The sequence below is a fragment of the Fukomys damarensis genome, unplaced genomic scaffold, assembly GCF_012274545.1.
Source record: "Fukomys damarensis isolate Sample0158 unplaced genomic scaffold, DMR_v1.0_HiC HiC_scaffold_35, whole genome shotgun sequence".
NCBI classification, from domain to species: Eukaryota; Metazoa; Chordata; class Mammalia; order Rodentia; family Bathyergidae; genus Fukomys; species Fukomys damarensis.
The window spans coordinates 7,522,968-7,544,761 of record NW_022900947.1 but is presented as its reverse complement, the minus strand read 5'-3'; the positions used below and the strand labels follow the sequence as shown (position 1 = coordinate 7,544,761).

Sequence of the window (21,794 nt, the reverse complement as noted above, 5' to 3'; positions counted from 1 at the left end):
CCCTCTTTGTGGGCAGCGCCCTGTACCTAATAGCCTCTGTGCAAGAGGTGAACATCTGACAGAGAGATGGTGAGTGGTGCGGTTTGAGAGAATGAATCCATCTGTCAGTCACCAATGCGATGCTTCTGTGAGTCTAACAGAACCATGACCGGAAAATGTGCACTGTCCTGGTAAATTCAATTCAGTCAACAAATGATTGCTTTTTCTGTATCTCTCTCTTTACATGGCCACAGTGTGCTCACTTATCATCTTATGATGCTTTCTTATTAATAAAAATAATCAGCATCGTGACAGCGAACATTGACTTGCCAGGCCGGTATATTTTAGAGAATTGGCTTTTTAATAATAAGGTTTTTGAACTATTGCTAAAAAAATTCTGACATCGAGCTTTAGGGATTTCCTCACTTCTTTGCTTTCTCTCTCCTCCCTCCTCTTCAACTCCTTTTGTTTTTAAGCAAAATTAAATACGGAGCCTGTGGGATTTGGTGACTTTGTTGTTTTCTGTCTCTGTTAGTGAAATGCTTGAACACATGATTCTCTCTCTCTCTCTCTCTCTCTCTCCCCTGTGGGTGCAGGTTAGTGTGAGAAATGGCAAGATCTTTCTTCTAGCTCATCCCACCCAACCCCAAAGGTAGAAGGAAGCAATTAGGGAGCAATTCTGGCAAATTCCCCACTGCTGTCATCAACTAACCTGCAGTTTCAGGACTGGGATGCGAATTCATTCATCGGATCAGCAGAAGCAGGAAGCCACCCGTGGGCAAGCTGCCTTAATGAGTCTTCCATTACCCTCCAGTCAGCGTTCCCCAGCCTGGTGCCTCTCACTTTGCTGAACAGGCTGGAAACTAAAGAGCTCACCCAGCCCTGGGCTGCACATTAGCAGAGGCTCTGCTGCCTGGGCCCTCTCTGGAGAAGCAGGAAGCGCTGGGGGACCCAGTGGGGAAGGCCACTGTCGGGAGCGACTGCATCTGTGTAGCTCAGTTTTCAGAACTGTTTTGTTACTTTTTGATTCCGAGTAGAAGGTGGCCAAGGTTTAAACTGCAACAATATCTCAAGGGCATGGGAAAGGAGTTTGGTCCTAAATTCAGGCCCTAACAGGCTGCAGGCATTACGTACAATGTATGTGCGTGAAAGAGCATTTCTGCCATTTCCAGGAACACCCTGGGAACACACCTGTAAGAATATTTTTAATAATGACTTCAATAAACCCCAGCTGGGACGCGGCCTTGAGCCACAGTTGACAAGGAGCCGGCAGCCCAGTCCCACCCCAGCCCACCGCCGGGTCAGCTCAGCTCGACTGAACTCTCCACTCAGCCACGGCAAAGGGGTCCTGGGTGTTTTCCTCCTCCTCCTCCATCATCGTCGTCATTTATTAAAACATATTCACGTGACGTTTTGCAGAGTTTGATAGAATATCCGCTGGTCAGTTACGGTGACCACAGCCGTCGTTATTCTAAAAGCTTTAAAGCCGCACCTAGCATGAGAGAACTGCAGAGAAGGGAAGTAAGTAGCAGTCTCAGTCTGGGTTATTTTAACACAGCGAGCGCTTGACAGTCTTTTCTAGTTTTTTATTAATATTTCCTATTTTATAGGTCTATATATACTTAGTAATCTTGTACACTGTTACTTTTAATTTACACTTTTTACAGGTTATTACATGGTCAACATTTTCACATAACAGCATTCAGTATTAATACTGATTTTATATTTAAAATTTTTTTCTTTTATTGAGTTTATGGGTACATTTTAGGTATACGGTACAGTTACATTCATTGTTGGAATCTTGTACCTTTACGTGACAGGTGGTCTTGGTTCTCATTTTTTCCCCTTGTCCCTGCCCTCCCTTCACCCCCTCCTCCCCTCCCTATTTACAAAAAATGTTCCACAACACTGGTCATTCGAGAGATGCAGATGAAAAAGCATAGATTCATTCATAGGAAAATGGATACATATTGAAGATATACTCCTAAGTGAAATAAATAAGTCACGCATGTGTAAATACCGAATAGTTTCCCTGGTGTGAATAATCTGCAATAATACGTAAGATCCTAATAAGATGACTGACATTTAGAAATGGGAAGCAAGGAGCTAAAGGTGTAAGGAAGGTGGGAAGGGTAGGGGAAGGGTAATAAGGGAAAAGAAAAAAAATGTGAGATAATGAAAAGATGAAAATAAAGTGTTTGTAGATGGGGAGGGCAGGGGTAAGGGGAAAAAATGAGAATCAAGACTTGTCATGTAGAGGTACAAGATCTCAACAATGAATGTAACTGTACTGTATCCCTAAACTGTACCAATAAACTCAAAGCTGAAAAAAAAAATCTCATCCCACAAAGAATGGCTGCTATCAAGAAATCAAACAATAACAAATGTTGGCAGGGTTGTGGGGAGAAAGGAACCCATCTCCATTGTTGGTGGAGTGCAGACTGGTGCAACCACTATGCAAATCAATATGGAGATACCTCAAAGAGCTTGGACTGGAGGTTCCATATGACCCAGCCATCCCTCTGCTGGTATCTTTCCAAAAGAACTAAAAGAATCATATCACAGTGATATATGTGCACCTATGTTTATAGCGGCACAGTTTGTAATAGCTAAAACTTGGAAACAGCCCATTTGCCCATCAGTTGGAGATTGGATAAAGGAGATGTGGGTTTTTCTATAAAATGGAATAAAGAATGAGAAATTAGAGTCATTTATAGGATACATATTGAGGATATAGTCCTAAGTGAAACAAATGTCACAAATGTATAAATACCAAATAGTTTCTCTGATGTGAATAAACTATAATAGTACATAAGATCCTAATGATATAATTGACAGTGTGAAATGGGAAGAAAAGGTGTAGGGAAAGTGGAAAGGGTAGGGGAAAATTAATAAGGGAAAAAATATGAGAAAACGTACTGATTATATTTACAGCTTTGTAATGTATCACCAGTGAATGCAGGTACTTTACTAGCAATCCACTGCAATGCTTCCTGGTAATATTTTTTTCTCATTGAGTTTACTGGTACATTCTAGGTATACAGTACAGTTACAGTCATCATTGGGATCTTGTACCTTTACATGACAGGTCTTGGTTCTCATTTTTTCCCCATTTACCTTTCCTGTTTACAAAGACATTGATTCCACGTTTTTACTTTTCTTGTATTTTTTCTTTTTACTTTTTACCTCCCCGCTACTCCTCTTACTTCCTCTACTCTTTTAGACCTTTCCTTCCTCTTACACAATAGCAATTATACATTTTGATCCTTATTTACACTTTTGAAGGTAGAATTTAAAATGCCATGGAAAATAATGCTAGAATCCCATTGTAAGACTTAAAAGCCAGTGTTCATTATATGTTTTAAAAGGCACAGTAAAGCCACCCAATGCCTAAGAAGGTATTCGTTGACTTGGTTCCTAGTAAGCAGTCATTCTACTTGCAACACTTTGCTTAAAGTTTATCTTCAGTGTCTACAAAAATCAGACACATTGCTTTGGGAGCCATCTTTCCTAACTTCTCACACTATCTCTTAGATCCCCTGAGCTTCTAATATCTGGGATTCCGCTTATTTTCATCCTAGACTACTCATTGAATTCTGCCTCATTTCCTTTTAGTTTGAGCAAAAGAAGGCTTCAGATTTACATGCACTGTGAGAAAGTGGAGGCCGACTGAGCCTCCTGGCCTTAGAGGCAGCAACCAGTCACATAATCGGAATGTTTGCACTGCTGATAAATTCTGGAATGTTGTTATCAAATCTCAATCTCTCTCCCTCCCTCCCCCTCTCCCCCCACCTCTCTGCAAGTATAAGAGGGTAGTAAAAGAAAACCACTTACCATTTTGCCAGCCTCCTGTACCACAAAGCAGTAACTTATGTAACTAAGTGTGGCCAACCAGTGAGGACTGTGATAACCAGAACAGTAAAGCAATAAAAGCTGAATAGGAAGCCACTAAGGAAGGAGCTATACAGTATGACCTCACCTCCAAAGAAACAGCAGGGTAATTCCTACCTAACAACACCTTAGGATAAATTCAAGCACAGCTCTAGAAAAACGCCCTCCCACATCTTTCTTTTGCTAATGGACTGACAAAGAATCGAGGTTAGACCAGACTGTAGTCAGGCTTCTGAGCCTTCTGCTTCCCCCTGAACACTTCCTCCTGAAGCCTGACTCAGAAGTTCCCACAAAGTCAACTTAGCAAAGGCCTCCATCCTTAGCATCTGATTGGGCTCATCGTCTTCCGCCCCGCTTTCCATGGGATCTGCTTACTGTGACCGTCTTCAGCAAGAATCCTGCTAGGCTGCTTTAGCTAGAGTCCCCCTCAACTCTCACGTCTCCTCTTCCTGAGCTTCCTCCCTTGACCCCACCCTGCTCCTTCCCAAAGGAAGAATAACTGGTTCTACAAAGATGGAGCTCTGCTGCACTCTAATGGCGTTGAACCAGTGCCATAGTTTCCCATTGCTTTCCATCTGCTGACTTTCCAAATTACTCTGCCAAAGTTCACAGACAACATTTACCTCATAAAGGACTCTCAATACATCGAGTTTCTTTTAAAGTCAGGATGTGGACAAATTTATAGAGCCCAGCTCACGGCCCTGGTGCAGAGTTAGGCGCCTGTGCCTCCCTCTGCACCTCTCCTTTCTCAGCCTCCTTAGTGGTTCATTGGGCCACACATGGCCTATTCTATCAATGGACTGAGAATGAAAATGATTGTCAAACCGCGCACCTCTGCCCTCCTTTTTCCCTGTTGCAGCAACCCGGGGGTCAGGTAAGCCAGATGGAAATCAAGATGGAAGGCAGTGAAAGATAAAACTCAGCTGTCAAATCCACATCAAATTACGATACAAACGAAAGCTACATTCGTATGATATTCAGCCCTGAGACGAGCTCTTTTCCCTTGTCTGAGCGTTAATTAAACTGAGTAATAGCTCTCCGCAGGGAAGCAGGTTTAGTGCCCACAAGGTTTGGGCAGGGAATACATCTGTGTATCTCAGCAGCAGCTCAAGCATCATGTCAGAGACGAGAGGCTTCTGCAAATCATTTAAACTCACTGCTCAATTAATTTCCAGAAGATCGTTTTCGTGGCATGACTTTTCCACAGTGGCTGTAATTACCTCTTTGCCAAATCTTAGGATGATTTAGATCTCAGTGAAGTCACATTTACTAGACTTGAATCCCGAGTAAGGTGCTTATTTTCTACCCCTATCATGACCTGAGAATGTGCTCTGGGAACAGAGAGTTGAAGCCTAGCGTGTGCTTCCTGACTCAGTGTAAGGATGAATGAAAGAGCACATGCGTTCTGAACACCAGCCTGACTTGCAGCAATGTCACTCCTTTCCCTGTAAGGCGAAGTCCTGTTTCGCGGAGGCAGTGGTGTGCAGTGGGAAAAGAAGAGGCTATAACGCAAAAGTTCCGATCGAATACCTGCCTCGAGACGTTCTGCAATATTTCTATTCTTTTTCAGCCAATTTTTTATAGAAGGATATATTTCATTGGACTGAAAAGTTAATGGGTGAAAGTACTGAAAAACTGTATCTTATAAGACAAAGGATTTTCTCAAGATCACTTACCGTTTTTACTCACCAAAGAAATAAAAAGAAAAGAAGGAAGAGGAGGGCAGAGGGGAGGGGAGGGGAGGGGAGGGGATAGAAATTAAAAACCTACCTTCAATTCAGCAGTTCAGATGAATTATGACATATGACCACGAGGTGGCAGCATTGAGTCAATAGCGTTCATTCTTCCTGGCCTACGGGAGGGAAAAGTGTCAATTATTGAAGTACGTAGGTGTGTCCAGTGTGATCACAAAACAGTCTATAAGATCGGAGTGTTATGATCTTACTGGAGTCTATAAGATCTGAGTATTATGATCTCAACTCTTTGTAGTGTATCGACACATTCTTTATTATTAATATTATTATTATTATACAATGAAATAGGAGACGCTTTTGTTTTAAATTATTTTGCTGGAAGGCATTTGAATTTTATCAAAGCACAAGAAAGGAGCTACCCACGAAGGCCAAGTCCTGAGTGTCAGGAAGAGTTGCTGACCCTCTGCCTCCGGAACACGAGGAATCTCAGAGGAGCGGGGACACAGCTTCCAGGGCCCGGCCATCCTTCATCTCCCACGTGCGGGGCTTCTCAAGCGGCAACCTGCCCTTTGTCCCTCCGACGCGTTCTTCCCTAAAGCCTGCCGTCTTCCTGCAAGACTCCTTCTGGTCTCTGATCTCCTCGGCACCTTCGCCCCCTCCTGCTGGGATCTAGCGATGGTGACTTGCGATGGTGACAGGCGACAGTCCTTACTCCCTACTGCTTGTTTGCATGAGCTTGGGAGGATGGAGCGGGAGGCTTCCCTTCTTTTAAAACACACAAAACATTTAAACCCTTGGAGTACAACCTCACACCCACACTGGGCAAATGCTATCGTTTCATCAGATCGCTTTAGCTTTTTGGAAGCATTACCAACAGCCAGTCCTCATCACCACCTTGTCTGCCCCTCTCCTTCGCAGAGATAACCGTCACCTGACATTCCATGTACTGATTCTCTGAATACTTATTTATATAAATAAAAGAGAGACCACGTGGAGATGGGGAGGGGATCTGAGGAAGAGAAAAGGAGGAAGGGGAGAGGAAAGGGAACTAAAAAGGATCAAGATGTGATACGCATGTGTGTCGATTACCCAGCATGAATATATGCTTCATTTATCACAAATATGTACTGGTAAAATTGGGAAATTATATCATTGTTATGAAGATAATTCTGAACTGTGCCCGGACTTACCCTGCTCTGGAAGTGTAGAGTGTGCGACAGCTAAAAGGAGAACCACATGCTTCTCATTTGTCCTCCGCTCTCTTCAGCCAGACACCGTGCCTTGCTTGGCTCGCCCTGTCTCCCTTCCATGCTCTTATTTTCCCAGGACGCAGGCACAGAAAAGAGCAGGCAACAAAAACTTACAGTGCTCGGGTGCCGAGTTCCAGCTCTGGCACCAGAGTTAGAGGACCACATCCTCCCTCTGGGCTCCAGCAGGTTATCGACACGAAGTGTCAGAAATAACTGCATTTCCGTCGGGGCCATCAGTTGCATGGCATAGACTTCCGCTGCAATCGAAAATGACACATTGTGAAATAAGTAAGTCACACATGTGTAAATACCGAATAGTTTCTCTGGTGTGAAGAAACTATAATAGTATAGAAGACCCTAATGGTATAATGGACAATGTGAAATAGGAAGAAAAGGTCTAAAGGTGTAGGGAAAGTGGGAAAGGTAGGGGAAAGGAAATAAGGGAAAAGAAAAAAAAAATATGAGAAAGTGAAAAAATGGAAATAAAGTATTTGTAAATGGGGAGGGGAAGAGGGGGTGAAGGGAGGGCAGGGACAAGGGGAAAAATGAGAACCAAGACCTGTCCTGTAAAGGTACAAGATCCCAATGATGAATGTAACCGTACTGTATACCTAAAATGTACCCATAAACTCAATGAGAAAAAAAAGAAAGAAAGAAAAGGACACATCCCTAGACCTTAGACACGAAGATACAAACAAGAATACATTTTTCTCTTCTTGAGGTGCACTAAAGAAAATCACTATCCAGCAAGATTAACATTACAGTGTGGCAGCTCAGGAGAGAAGACTGCGAGTTTTGCCTTTGGATTTCAGAGGGAACTTTGCTGGATTTTGTATGCTTCGTCTTCAATTTTCTCTCAAGGGAAAATTTTGCTGGCGTTACATAAATGAGATGAGACGAGAGGGAATGAATATCGTTTTGGATTTTTTTTGTTGTTGCTGTTTGTTTGTTTATGGTTTCCAGTTCCTACGTGCTGAGCAGCGAAGATATGGAGGCGAATGTTCCTCGTCTGTCCATTCATGTTTCCCTCTTTTCTTGATACAGCACTGACCATTTGCTTGCTAATAAGAAGACACTATTTTATGTCTGTTTTCTAGGTAAAGAAGTTGAGAATCAGAGAGGCAGGCAGAGGTTTCCAAGGTCTCAGGGAAAACAAGGCCTCCAAGCGAGGCCCTGCTTCCTCTCCTGACTCTTTCAGGTCAGGTACTGGGGGGTGGGTGGGGCCTGGGAGACGTAGACAGCAAAACACATTCTCCGCTGAATCAAGGCTCTTGGGCTCAGCCCTTCCAAGTCACAGGTGGTCTTATTTCCAGGAGACACCTGACTGTACGGCGCCCCCCTTCTCCGTGAAGTTCCCAGCTACCCTGGCTTCTAGGAGCCTGCTCTCTGACTACTTCTTGTGCCTCCCTTGTTGCGCGCCCTTGGCTGCCGGGAAGGTACGTGCCTTGTAGGTCTCTACATCCAGGATCCACCGGTAATCTATTACAGCTATTCTGGTTTTACCCACTAAATCCCAGGTCCTCACAGCTCTTATTAGTTCCGACCTGAATCGACAGCCGAGTCCTGTGTGCTTAGCTCTCCGCTCTCAGCACTGAGCTTGCTGTACCATTTTCTCCACCAGAGACCATCTAGAACCTCCTCGGGCCTCAGTCTTATATGCTCTTACCATTTTCCTTCCCAACACTATTTAGGGTGGTAAATATGTAATTGCATGTGACTATTTACTTAGAGTTTTGCTCTTCTTCCAAATTCTTAAGACAGAGGGCATCATAAGGCAGCAGAGTCACGGCATGTCATCACAACTGCACGCAGAAGGTGCTTAAACGTTTGTCAGGAGCAGCAGGAATACACACTCCCAGGTACTCATCTTTGGCTTAAGCCGTGTCACCTCGCCACTCTAAACCCGAGTATCTGACTCACTGTGTTTTGCCTGACGGACGGCAGACACAAGCAGAAACTCTGCTGTGGAAGACGCTAGCCCTCTGAATTTTCTAAGCGGTTAAGGGGAGCCGGGCCCTCTCTGTCCCTATGGATGTCACCAGCCTGGCTTTATCACCATGTGGAGACTGTTTTCCTTTTATTCTCCGTACAAACAGGCACTCATTCCTGCTGACGCTTGCCAAATCCTTCACGTGTCTCTCTCCTTCACTTAATTATGGACCCGTTTCAAACCTCCGCCTCCTCCTGTCAGCGTCACTTCCAGCAGCCTTTATTTAAAGCCGCTGTGAGGGCTGGCTTCACACACTTCACGTTCCTGTGAAGCAGTCCCAGAATTCCTTCTGCTGTGCTCATCACGTCTCCGTAGCAACTCCACTGTTGTGCTTGTGACTGAAGAAAAAAAAAAAAGTAGAATCTTCAAACCGAGCTGCAACTTTGGTTGGGATCAATATAAAGGAAAACACTGGTTTCACAGATGGTAAACTCCTACACGATGCAATACAGAGTTGTTAATTTTAAGAATCATAATTTAAATGCTAGCGAAGACCTCATCATCTGGCCTGTCCCAGGGATGGGATAACATGTCCTCTGAACACAGCCAGGGTCCTTCCTGACCCAGTGCTGTCCCTAATAGGGGCCTCCACTACCTGATCCAATGGGGCGTTCTACGGTTCCTCGAACCAAGCCATTACAAAAACTTTTGTAGTCTGCTTGACTGTTTTTACAAAAAAGGGGCCTTGAGGTTCAAGAAGTTAAGTAATGAGCCCAACTGCTATGAAGGGGCAGGATTAAAATACATCATCTGTGCATGACAGACCCTGTCAGACAGGGCTCTGCTATTAGTCCTGTTTCCTTCTCTCCTGGTTACCAGAATCCCTTGATTCCTAGTGTCAATGATGACTACTACGCACAGGTCAAAGTTTATCTCTGTTGAACAGTGCATCAGACATTAGTGTGACCCCCCACTCAGGCCCTGCTCTGTGCCCTCAGGGGGCTCTGACTTGGGGCCAGCGAGCAGACCCTCCGGCCAATTTCTGACTTCTTAGTTCTGCAAACTCTGCTTCCTAAATTGGGACCCTTCTTGCTGTGCCTCTCCCTCTTTGTTCTCTTCTTCCTTCCTCTATAACACATACGTGTTCTCCCCTCCTTTAAGGTGCGGTCCCGGAAGCTCCTGGCCCATCCCACGTGGGCTGCTTGCTCCGCCCTGGAAACCATGTGCACGTTTCCGTTTCCGGTACAGACTTAACCACTTCACACCGGAGCCACTTGCTGCTCGTCAGAGGGCCCTGTGCTGCGCAGGAAGGACCCGTGGGTTACTCATTTCTAGCAAACTTCACCCAGAAACAGGTTCAAGGTATAAACACACACACAAACGTCTCTCTAATGAAAAACCGCAGTGGAACAAGAACTCAAATTCTTCGTGTATTTCCCACAGAAATATTTACTGAAAGAAAATATTTAAGATCGATTGCACTTGCGACATTATCCTTGCTTCGGATGTAATTGAAAACAAGGTGATTTTCTTGAAGGAATTAGTTGGGTTTCAGAAACATTATTCACATTTAAATGTAGTCGAGTGTCCTTTTGTGTGGAAAACAAACATTCTGTGGGCCTGTGATGGTTTTTCCTTAGAAAGCCTGATTGCTCAGCCTTCTGAGAGGCACTGTGCCTCTTTCGGTTGATGACGACACTGTCAGGGCAAAGCATCTTTATAGATCCTGACTACTCAGCTCTTGGATTCCTGCCTGTGCTCCATAACTCTTTATAATTAGCCCCTTAGTTATCTGCCTCCTCTCCAAAAATACAATTTTGCTGTGGGGGAAAACAGCAGTCTACTTTCTCCAGGAGGTGGATCCTGGAATGCCACCGCACCATCAGATAAACCTCGTGACACCATTTCAGGGCACAGTTGTCAAATGCACAGTGACCCACCTTTGCCCATCTGTGCCCAGTGAGCAGGGTTCACGGCAGACATGTGGGTGACACCATCCTACTCCGTGTTCTTCGTTTTGAGTCAGGGCATTTTCACAGGCATTTGGATCAATATGCAATCCTGCCTTCTACTTTCTGGTAATTTTAGTATATGCGCTGCCAAAGTGAGCAAGATGTATCTTTTCTTCATGGGATGAAAGGTCACCCTGACCTGGGGATGTAGCACATACCAGTTATGTCCTGGTTATTACCCACTCAACCTACCTTAGGGGGACCCAGTTACTTCTCTGGAAGGAGGATCAAGGGCATTATTTTGTTTCTGTGTCCATGAAAACTTTCTAGAATTGAGCTTGATACATAAATTTTTCCTTTGCTAAAAAACAAGCTCCTGCAGGTCGCAAGATGTGGCTTTCTTGTCTTTGCCTTTGAGCTTCCTGCCCACAGCAGGTGCTATTTATGTGTTCAGATAAGTGAGAAGAAAGTTGTTGGTCTTCTCATCTCCAGGTTTCCCCATTTTCATGGCTTGACAGAGGGGATCTGGGAGCTAATATGGAGGCTGTTCTGTCTTTGTTTCTTTTCACTCTTGGTCTTGTATCTGGATCCCTTGGAGCCCACTGGAAGTTGCTTGCACCCTGCCTGTAAGAGCATCCTGACCAAGACCATGTAAGCCCTGTCATGTTTTGAGCATGACTTGTGTGTTTCATCTCCAGCATTTAACCCTTGGCAGTAAGATCTTTGAGGAGTGGGAAAGATTTAGATTCTCTTATTCATGGTTGTATTTCAGACACCTCAGATATGATATGGTATAGAGGAGAGGTTTCACCTGTATTCACTGGATGAATGAAGATTAAAATAAAAGGACCCACACACTTCCCTTGAAGTTCCCTCCTTGGTCCTCCTGTTTGCTCTCTTCTTTCATCTTTCAAGTGAAATTCACGTCCTGTGATTCAACAAGGGCGCACTTCTCATGGAAGGGTTCCAAGGTCACTCCCGAGTGTTTGGTTGCAGTCTGCTTCTCCTGTGATAGCCTTGAGTCTTTGCAGAGGTGTCTTTTATACCACATTGGAATTCTGTCTTTGCTGGTCTCTCCTATTCTTCTGACTCTATAGCAAGCACTACATATATGTTTGTTAAGCAAATGACCAAGCAAAAATGTAATCCTTGAAAGTAGCGAGTCTGTTCCAACAGCAAGATCAATGGAAATCCCTCTTGCTGACTTAGCAGATGGCCCTGGGAAGAAGAGGGCAATGAAGGCAAGAGAGAGATTAACAGATCTGCTAGGACTTGGGTCCAAAAATGCCTTTCCATACTTTCTGTTGATTCCCAAGGACCTCGTGGGGTACAAGGGTTAATTAGCAATGTTTCAAAAAAGTCAGTGAGGGAATGAAGAAATTGCAAGACGTTCAAAGCCAGATATCTGAGGTGGGCATGTTGGGCAAGCCATTCCCCAGGAGAGATGACTGCTACTGTCGAAGTGTTTGTGTAAGGAAGTGAATAAAAAACTATGTGTTTGTGAAAGTGCTTCATGATATCTGATCGTAAATTGTAGTTCTTGAGAAAAAAAGTCATTTGTAAACCTGAGTGTCAGATATGGCAAACACATAAATAAATATATTTGAAATATTTATCTCATCTGTCTGTCTGTCTATATAGCTTTGAAAGGTACTCCTTCATTGCCCAAATTCCTCCATAAATAAGGGCTCCAAGAAAACGTAGGGTGAAGACCATGCACTTGGAGTAAAGTGCATATCAGTTCCATTCCACTTCTTGTCACAGTTGCCGGTGTCACTCTGGTCAAATGTCTTCACCTGTCTGTTCCTCATTTTTATTTCCTGCAAAATAATGTGATTAATTGTATCTCCCTCACAGAGTTTGGTAAGAGGATAAAATGAGCCAGTACAGGTAAATCCAACCAGAGTTAGGCATTATTTTGGTGGAAAAATTAGGGATTATAAGTCTTTAAACTTATCTTGAGACACCTAAGGAGGACCTGCCAAGCCCTAGTTGGAGAATTTGTCCCAGTGGTTTGCCTGTGCAGAAGTAAGCCTGCTCATGCCTTCCCCCAGAGTCTGCCACAAGAGAAAGCTCATGATTTTTCTGTTTTCATAACCCTGAGTCTCTCTATTGGTGCTGCCTGACTCCCAGCCCACCATTTGTAACAGTTCTGGAATTGTTACCTACAATCACAGAGTTATGGGAGCAACAGGGAAGAGCAGAATGATGTATTTATTCTCATACTTCTCAGATTACAAGTTTCCAAAATGTATAGGGAAAAATCCAAATCCTCTGTCACCTAATAACTCAGCTCAGTGCCATAGTATGCAGTAAGGCTAAGCAGAGACATCAATGAGAAAGACTCCAACTTCAATGTCTACAAGGTTTCCTGGCTAGCATGTTAGTGTTCAGATTGTGCGTTTCAGGGTATAACATCAATTAATGCATTTATAGCCACTTAAATCAGTTACTGTAGGTCATATTACAAGGCCCTTAGGGATAATATCTCATCTTTGCCCTTTAGTTGCAATTAGTAGAAACAGCAACTCATATCAAAGGAACTATCATGGAATAGATAAAGCAACAGGAGTTTAGAGGAGGCACTGCTAAATGTGGGCTCAAGTTGTCTTTTCATTCCCACAAACCAATGCATGGCTGTGGGATTTATTGAAATCGTGATCCTACTTATGCAACATTGGATTTTATTTGGTTTAGTATTGGAGATTGAAACCTGGGTCTCACTCAACTACATCCTGGCACATTTTTTATTTATTTTTACTTTGAGAGAAGGTCTTGCTAAGTCACTAACCTGCCCAAGCTGGGCTCACACTTGTGATTCACCTCCCTTCTCACAGTGTTGGAAATACAAGCATGTGTCGATATGCTAGGCTGTGTTTATCTTCTATTCCATGATCACTGACTAGGCAGATGAGAAAAAGTGAAGCTCAGGTGTACAAAGTTCCAGGCTTACTTCTATTTTACAACAGCTTATGTTGTGCAAACCTTAAATTTCAAGTCTTAAAAACAAACCTCTTAGGCTATAAATTTAAAAATGACCATTCTACAAGAGCTGAATAAAGCCAAATGCTGGCTTTGTGCTGCTGGCAAACCTCAGGTTTGCCGTGAACTGTGAGACCTAGAAATGTTAAAAATTTGAACACTCATGAATGGTATGGTGGTGCACGCCTGTAAACCCAGCACTCAGGAGACTGAGGCAGGAGGATCGCTGTGAATTCGAGACCAGCCTGGGCTACATAATGAGTTCCAGGTCAGTCTCAACTACATAGTGAGACCCTGTCTCAAAACAAAACAAAATAAAAAGTTGAACACTCATAAGTGGAAAGCTACTGACAAAGGTTTATAAATCAAGGGCATCTTTGGTTGTCTTTAATCTTACATTTACAGAAGGTGGTAGAAGCATCAAATACTAGCTGTAAGATTTTGTCTTGCCATTCTTCTGTTCCTGTATGTTCTTTGATTTTGGGTTTTGAATCAAAATGTAAAACTTTTAAAAGCCCAAATAATTATAATAATTTCCAAGTGAAATAGATTTTCACAGCTATGAGCCATTAGTGAGGATGATGAAATAAATTATAATAGAAGGAAATAATTATTGAGCACACAAGGCAAAGCCTTGGGCTAAAGGATACACAGAAACCATTTGATTTTACCCTCTGAAAAACTCATCTGGCTCACTGGGCTTACAGATGAGAAGGCAAAAGCTTGGTGACTACCCAAGCATCACTAAAATTTGAGTGTCAAAACAAGGATGTGACTCTAGGTGCCTTTGGCCGGTGTTGAGGCCTTGATGATACATGTGATTATTGACTTCACTAAAACTCTCTTCACAAATGATGCAATTGAAAACAATATATTTCGTCTGGTGCCGGGGGTCAGTCAAGAAGTGACAAGAGTTCCAACGCTGGTTCCATTGCTACTTTGCCCTGTTTATCAACCATATTTTTACACTGCTCTCGGTCAAGATGCTCCTCCACTCTCCAGTTTTACCTTGGCGACCTCAGTCCCATGTCTCCTGCTCATCCTTCAAGTCTTCCTTGAGACGTCCATCGGTCAGGAGAGGCCAGGCTGGCAACGTGGTGAAGACGATTCTCAGTGACTATTTGCCTTTGCCTGCACTCCGTGTCCACTCCTGGGTAGCTCAGGGGTCTGCTCTGAGTGTCCGTGCTCCACAGCCCACATTAGCACAACCTGGGCGGTGTCCCGCTCCTCTGCAGAGAGAAGGAGGGGGCTAAAACCGCCCCAGAATCATCATAGGGGTGGCTCCTGGAAATCATGTACCCACATTTGCAGCCCTTTAGCTGGAAAGGAAAACCCAGATCCACCCCACGTGTCCCTGAAAAATTTTCCTGGAATGTGTAGAGAAATTCTTGTTGAAAATCCTTTAGGACTTCTGCAGAATGTCTTTAGAAAGGAGGCAGAGCCTGGCGCCCTTGTTCCCCCTTGTTTTTGGAGGCCATAGCTTCTGTGATTCATCTGTTTGCCAGATTCTGGAGAAAACTCCTTCCATTCCTGCCTTTACTGGTCCTTCGGTGCTTTCTTACTCTGCAGAAGTCCCTCACTAGGCTCTCACTGGTTATCACTTCTGGAACCTATAAACTCAGAGCTAAGCTTCTTATCTGTCCTTTTCACAAGGGGGTTAGCTAACCTCTCCCTACTGAGACACTACCCTCCTCCTCACGCCTGCAGCAAGTTTTATGCCTATTCTTTTCTCCGATGGTTCTGTCTATTACAAATAATCTCCAGATGAGAAAGCATATAGGAAAATTCTTTTTGTAACCCACTCCAATTCTCTTCCCACCTACAAAGGCAGGAGCAGAGCATGTCACCATGTCTGCTTCCTCAGCAAAGAAGTATAACGAAGGACACAGAAACTTGCATCCTTGAGTCTTTGGACCACTTGAGTTGGGGTAGGGTTGAATCTGGCATTTTGAAGGAGCACTGGAAACACTGTACCCACAAAACAGCCACTGGCCTTTTTACATGTTGTATTAATCAGTTTTCCCATCACTGAGGGACAATACCTGACACCTACAACTTAAAAGTGGGAAGGCTTAATTTGGCTCATGATTTTAGAGGTTTTGCAGTCCATAGTCAGCTGGCTCCAAGACGGAAACCTCATGGAAGAGGGCATGGAGGCACAGAGCTGTGCAGCTCATGGTGCCCAGGAACCAGAGCAAGGGGCATGGCAAGAGTGATGACTCTGAGCCCCAGTCTCTAAAGACTGCACTGGTCACAAAGCCTGAGTCTCTTGCTGTCATCCCCGTCAGGCCAGATGCTGTTGCCTGCACTTCCGGGGCTCTGGATAGAAATTCAAATTATATTTCCCTACAAACCCCACTGGCAGCCAGTCTAGAACAGGGCAGGAGAATTGCAGTCCATCTTGCAGAAGAGGAGAAGGCACGTGTCCCATTTGTGCCCAATTCTGCTGGATATAAACTTTGCAAGTTTTTTTTTAAACCTTAAGAGAAAGGAGAATTTCCTCCCTGAGGTCCCAACATTCCACTCTCAAAGGGGAGCTCTCTTGCTCTCTGTCCTCCACGGCACTGGTATCATCCAGACTTTTTATCTCTAACTCGCCTTGGCCACATGGGAAGGGGACAGGAGTTCCTCCTGGAGAACTTCACAGCTCCTTTGTTCTGATTTTGCCCGCGGAAGACTGGTGATTGCAGAGTTATTTTAAGTCTTGGACAAACTTGCTCCTTTTTTCCCTATTTTTATTATTTATCTTAGCTTCATGGTTCCTTTGGCAAAACAACTTCCTTACAAACTTTGCTGACTGTTAATTTATTTTTTTTCAGCCTGTCTCATGTACCACCCAAAGTTCATTCCAAATTCAAACATCTGCCTTCTGATTTATTTCCCTTGCTTCTGTGCTGTGAGTCACCTCTCTTTCTCTAGCAGAGGGGTGCTGGTACCTGGATGCACTCTGAAACTATCCTTGGGAAGGCACATCCTTATGCTGTTCTTTGTAGGGTTAAGTCCTTGTTCAGTCCAGAAATTGTTCTGGGCCTTTCATGGGAAGCATTTTAAAATTGCATCTTTTACATTCCTAAGCCTAAGAATCACTGGCTCTTCCAACCCAGTACAACTCTGAATGTCTGTCTTTGGCACTTTTGTTTTTCTTTTCTGCCAACTACCCAATGCTTTCCTGAGTTATTTTTTCTTTTAGTTACTTCTTGCCAAAGACACCCAATGACAAACACACACTAATGAATCTTTTTATAGCCTCTGCTTTTTTGAATCATGAGAAGCATAGTCTAATCTCCTAATCATCAGGGTAACTTTCCCAAATGATGCGCAGATCCTTGCAAGGTTCTCAGATGTCCAGTGAGTCATACCTGCTTTCTGTCACCTGCCAATTGACTGCAAAGTAATGGGCATGTAAATTAAATTTATTTTGTTTTCTTTAGTCTGTGCTGTTGTTTTTATTTACTAATCTTCCACTGTAAGGTACCAATTTCCAGTTAAGTCAGGGTGGACCAACTTCTGTGAGAGATAGGGGCCCTTGCTGGTCTATATTACAGAGGACTGGTCCTTACTCACATTATGGTCTTGTGTGTGCTGGGAGATTCTTTTCAGGGTCCCAGGCTGCTTCCATTTTGTGGCTGCAAACATTACCCGGGATTCAACCCCACTTGGCAGCTGAGAGCAGAAAGGAAGGAGGTACATGTGAGGTATTTCAGCAATTTGAACATAATCCATCAAAACTGTTAATGTCCCCATTTCATTGGTTAGATCTCATTAACTACACCTGCTATTCACTCTTCTGGGAGGAAAAATAAATGGGTTCGGTGAAAATACAGGGTAGTCTCAACTACCCTGTGTCTGAATGACTCCATTTCTGCATTTTCTACCCATCTGAATAATAGCAACATGTAGTTGGCCCCAGAGACAAATGCCAAAGAGTCAACACTATATGTATTCGTCCACTGTGTTGTAATATCCTTGCTATCTCTTTCCTTAATGCCCACTTTCCTACCATGACCACTACACTCTTAGCCTAGTCTGTCTGTCTGTCTGTCTTTCTGTTACTGCATTCCTGCTCTGTCTATCGCCTGTCAAGACAAGACTCTGCAGGTCTGTAGCACACTCAGGTGATAAACATGCTTTAATAAAACAAAAGTATGATCAGCTTGCCCATGGAGTTAAAAATCTTCCATATATATTTGAAACACAAAGGCCCCTTAATGATCTACCCTTGTTCGTCCACCCAGAATTATCCTTTGCCTCTTTTCCCTTTCACTCTGTCCAGGCACCACGAACTACACTTCCAATCATTTCCACCCACTTCTCAGTCCCAAGACGTATTATGCCTCTGCCTCCTGTCATCCTTCCTGAGAGATTTTCCTATCTGCCTCTCATTCACGTCTTCATCCTCGTCTTAACTACGGCCCTCACTAGGAAGCCTTGTCCTCCCACCCTCAGTGTGGCCGGTGGGGTGCTCTTCTTGGTGTCCCTACCTCCGTGCGTCTCTTCTCGAGTTCACATGCAACCTGCACACAGACCTGCGGGCCAATCCATCGGCTATCGCCAGGGGCTATTTTTTCTTTTCAACCTCATAAACCTGTGTGTAGCTCCTCTGCTGCCCTGGAGAAGGCATCAGCAGGAGGTTAGATGTCTGCTGTACAGAATCTGTGGTAGCTAAGCATTTGGGCTCCAGGTTCTGTCTAACTGGGTTTGCATAATAAAGAGTTAACTCAGCAGTTACCCTACCAGCTCATGGATATAATCCCCTGAAAATCCTGCCCGACAGACGTTCACTGCATTTCTGGAGTCCTGGGCCATTCTAGATAATTTATGCTAACAGTGCTACTTGGGGTAGTGGCCTTGGCCTAGGCTCTGCTTGACATCTGAGGTCTGGAGGCCAGCCAAGGGATCGTCCCTGGTTTTATAACTGATCCCTGGTAATCACCTAGGATACGAAGGTTCAAGATACCTGGTAGGCAGCACACCTGCAAGCTGGTTCACATGGTGGCCAGGAACATGCAGCACTGTCTGTGTTATTCCACTGGGGGAGGATGGCAGGAGACCTGTCCTTGGTCACTCATGTACTCTGTCATATCAGACATTGCTTATTTTATTATCTATGTTCTTGATGTAATAAAAGGATAACATCTCTTCAGAGTTCTGTGACTCCTTCTAATCACTGTTGATATCAGAGGGTCTTAGAGACCAACATCACAAAGAATCTGTTTTCACATTAACTGTGTGACCAGAAATAGAAATAGATCAACCTAACCCTATAGCTTTTAGTTTTCCATTTAATATATGGGGATATTAATAATAATAATAATAATAATAATAATAATAATAATAATAATGTAATAATAACGCCTTCCTCCTCCCCCTTAGGCTCATCTGAGGATTCAATACTGTAGGTAAAACATTGAATCAATTAACAGTGATCAATAAATATTAGGTATTGTCATTGATACTCCTAAACCATGAACATTTTCAAGTTATTACATTTTTGCTGATGCAAATATTATTTTAAATATCTATAAATGATTCCACTAAAAGATAACACTGTGGTTTCTTTGGCCACTGCTTTAATGTTGAATGCCTCAGTAGCTCACATTATTTTTCTGATAATAAGTAGCATGGCTCTGAATATGCTCATAGGATTGTGTATACATGAAGTCCACCAAAAACTGCATGCACACTTCAGGAAAAGAAAAGCTTGTAGGAATATTTTAATACTAAATATACTGAGAAGCCATAAGGTTAATGCAAATTATTACTTTTGGCTTCTACAGTTACAAGGGGTACTCAAAGTGGTGGCCATTAACTTCCAGACATTTATTAGTATGATGAACCTTGGGTAACCTTGGTCACTGAGATGGCTACATGCGCATTTTCAATTTCTTCTCTAAGGGCTGGCAGTGTAGTGTAATACACAACACCCTCTAGGGTCCCCTGTATGAGGAGAACACCATCTGTGGAAAAAAACATCATGCTGTCTTTCTTTCCCTGAAGTGAGTATACAATTTTTTTTGTGGGTTCTATATTTAGAACAATATAATTCCCTTCTGACACATTTCAAAGACAAAATTTTTAAGTTAAAAGGATTAAGTAGTTTAAAATTTCTTGATACGCAATGACAGTTTGCTTTCCAAAACATCAGTGCCATTTGTTTCTTAAATTTTTAAGAGCCTAAAATTTTGTCTATTTTCTAAGACCCATCAGGGCAAAGACAAGAAATAACTTCTTCTGGATTAAATATCACAGATTCATAAATCACCCTTAAGTGATCATATGTTTTCTGGAAATAAACTTACAAAAAATAGCTTTTCCTCTCCCTGGTTCTGAAAATGGAAAGTCCATATTTACACAGATAGTAATTCAGCATACTCTGCACTCACACATCACTGACTAGCAGAGGATTATTCTAATAAATGCATAAAGTACAAAAAAAAAACAACCCTCTATTGGCAAATCTACCTCCATTAGAGAGGATTAAGGGGAAAAGAAAACATTTTTACCTTCGGATGCACTGGCGGAATTAATTCATTAGGCAGCGTTATGTTAATCACCATCCTCACGATGTGATTGGCTTTTCATCAATGTTCGCACAAATCCGAGGCAGGAAACGAATACTTCTCTAGAAGTGAATTTCAACTCTGACTCCTCCCTGTGTTTGGCTAGCATGCTGTCGCCATGGCATTTTCACCTTTTCTCTACACCTTCATCACTGAGTGGAGGTGACAGGCCCAAGAGCAGCTGGAGCGGCAGACTACACTCGCATCCCCGAGGAAACCTCCTTAGTGCTCAGCTTCAGCTGAAACTGCCACGTCCTACGAACTCCTCCGGCTAGCGGGGGAGCCCGCAATGTGCTGGGGTGGGTAACAGGACGACAAGACTTCGCAGGCCCATTTCTCCGTCCCCTGTCACCTCGCAGCAGAAGAGCCCTGAAGCAGGGGAACCAAGAGTCTCTCCAAGGTGAACCCTTTTACCGGTGTTGAACAGGAGCTGTGGCCGCCGGATAACCAGAGAGAACGGGAGAGCCCATTTGTTTCACTCAGCAGGCTTCCCACCCACTCCCCTTTAAATGCTTTCCCCTCCGGGGCAAGTATCAGTGTACCCCTTGCATCCGGGTTCATTTTGTCCCTATATCTGGGTCGTCGCCCTCCGTCTCTGTATAGCCAACCTGCAAACACCTCTCAGACGCTTCAGGTACCTGTGACTCCTTCTCTGTCACCCTTAACAACGTAATGAGCATCGTAGGGATTTCTGGGCAGGTGTACTTTCTCCCATACACCATCGAAACATCAGAAGACACATTTTGTTTGGTTTACTTTTACACGGCCAGCGGGATGGCGTAAATAGCAGCGGTAAAGAAACAAGTGTTGTTGAAAAAAAATGAGCATAACGGACTCTTTGACAAACAAAGGTTATTGTGAAAATGTGCATCATAGTGAGAAAACAGAATTCTTAATTTAGGGCCATTTATTACCTCCTTAGTTAAAAAATGTATTTGAAGATTACCTGCTTTGTCTTCAGTACATCTCAAATTTCCTGGGTCTACTTCTAATAAGCTGTGTGAGTTTGTACACTGAAATTAACTTCTTTGATTTCCAGTCTCCTCGTCTGCGGAGAAGAGAGAGTAGCTTCTAACTTACAAAGATTTCATGAGCAATTAAGAACAAAAATGACAAAACTTTCTCTTGGTGCCACATTTGCATATCAATGGATAGTTTCCTTCTTTGCCTCCCTACCTGAAAAAAAAAAAAAAGGAATAAATTAAAAGGCACAATCTTTTGCAATGTCCATACTGTGGGATTCCCTGTGCTTTGGATAAAAGGAAGCTGGAACTAAGAACATTATCTCTCAAAGCTAATCTTGCCTTGAGTTGCAGGCTGCATAAGGGATATCGCCAATACTAAAACATGCAGCAGTACAATCTTACATTGCTATTATGTTTCGTCTCCCAGAAAGCCTACATAGCTTTTTCTAACATGGACCCTGGGGCTCTGAAGTCCAGGGCCATCCTCACGGCTGTCCAGCAGGAAGCAGCAGTGCTGGAGTATGGAACCCCTTCTTCCTGGCAGCCAGCAGAACACTTTGCTGCAATCTCTGACCCCTTCATCCATCAGAA

The 21,794-nt window shown here is 43.5% G+C and overlaps 1 long non-coding RNA gene across 5 annotated transcripts; it reads right to left on the bottom strand.

The window, feature by feature from the left end:
- Window positions 1-1,013: 1,013 nt before the first annotated feature.
- Window positions 1,014-20,297, bottom strand: LOC104874663. 5 transcript variants are annotated; one of them, XR_783826.3, is made up of 7 exons: window positions 20,182-20,297; window positions 17,243-17,341; window positions 7,577-9,142; window positions 6,755-7,071; window positions 5,988-6,329; window positions 5,641-5,722; window positions 1,014-1,485 (listed from the first exon to the last, which is right to left on the bottom strand). It is a non-coding gene; the product is annotated as an uncharacterized LOC104874663 (long non-coding RNA). The 5 variants fall into 5 exon arrangements; XR_783823.2 differs by lacking the exons at window positions 17,243-17,341; window positions 20,182-20,297 and adding an exon at window positions 9,886-9,950 and having other exon boundaries at window positions 1,016-1,485; XR_783824.1 differs by lacking the exons at window positions 17,243-17,341; window positions 20,182-20,297 and adding an exon at window positions 9,886-9,950 and having other exon boundaries at window positions 1,017-1,485; window positions 6,025-6,329.
- Between the last annotated feature and the right edge of the window lie 1,497 nt (window positions 20,298-21,794).